Below are 801 nucleotides of genomic sequence, written 5' to 3'. Positions count from 1 at the left end.
AATCAATATTTCTCCCCTCCCCCTCCGGATCCGCCCCGACCAGATAACCCTTTCTAAACTCCGTGGTGACAATCTGCTCCCCCGGCCGCTCTCCCCTCCGTGCCTCGGCTGCGGCTCCTTTAGCATTTTCCGCCCCTCTTCCTCCTCGCCTTCTCACGGTCCCTCGCCCAATCTCGTTTCCCCTCCCCCTCTTCCTCCTCCTGCTAGCTCTTTTTTTCCTGCGAAGCCCACTCTAATTGAGGCGCTGGGATTCCTCACGTGAGACGTTGATTTGTAGTTTGAACACGTGGCTCATTCAAAAAGCCGGACACTCGGAGCGGATTTTTTCCGCCTCCTGCGCCTTCCTCCCTCCACCCCTTCTCCCCTCCCCCCTGCCAGTCACCCTTCTGGGTTTTTTATGGGGAGGCGGCGCCTGCCCTCACGTAGTGTGATATTTTCACAGTCCGCTGGCCGATGCCAGAGGGGTTGGGGAGTAAGAGACAAAAAGTAGTTTCCCCCCCTCCCTCCTCTCCTCCTTTTTCTCGCTAATCCCGCCTCCTCCTCCGAGTTAGGAAGACTCGTTGATGCGTTTGGGTTGTAGCAAGGCTTTTTCTTTTCTTCTTTTTTTTTAATACCTAGAAAAGGAAAAACAGAAACCCTCGGATCTGATTTTTCGCTCCTCGTTCTTGTCCTTGGTTCTTAGTGTGTCTGTGTATTTTAACGGCGACAAGAGGAGGGGAACAAAACCCGCCGGATCCATCCATCGCTGTGGGTGGTTTTAATTTTTCGTTTTTCTCTTAATTTTTTTAAACGACCGCTCTT

General features: G+C 52.6%; 1 protein-coding gene across 2 annotated transcripts in view; it reads left to right on the top strand.

Annotated features, from left to right (window-relative positions):
- Positions 1–468: 468 nt before the first annotated feature.
- IGF2BP3 (insulin like growth factor 2 mRNA binding protein 3) overlaps positions 469–801 on the top strand; it is a 144,328-nt gene continuing 143,995 nt past the window's right edge. The window contains exon 1 of one of the 2 annotated variants that reach the window (XM_007447451.1): positions 469–801. This exon is cut by the window's right edge and continues 197 nt beyond it. The gene's annotated coding sequence lies outside the window, so the exon portion shown is untranslated. The other variant, XM_007447452.1, reaches the window with a different exon arrangement.

Source organism: Lipotes vexillifer, unplaced genomic scaffold (genome assembly GCF_000442215.2).
Source record: "Lipotes vexillifer unplaced genomic scaffold, Lipotes_vexillifer_v1.1 scaffold474, whole genome shotgun sequence".
NCBI lineage: Eukaryota > Metazoa > Chordata > Mammalia > Artiodactyla > Lipotidae > Lipotes > Lipotes vexillifer.
The sequence above is the reverse complement of the archived record's forward strand: the minus strand, read 5'-3'. Positions and strand labels throughout refer to the sequence as shown.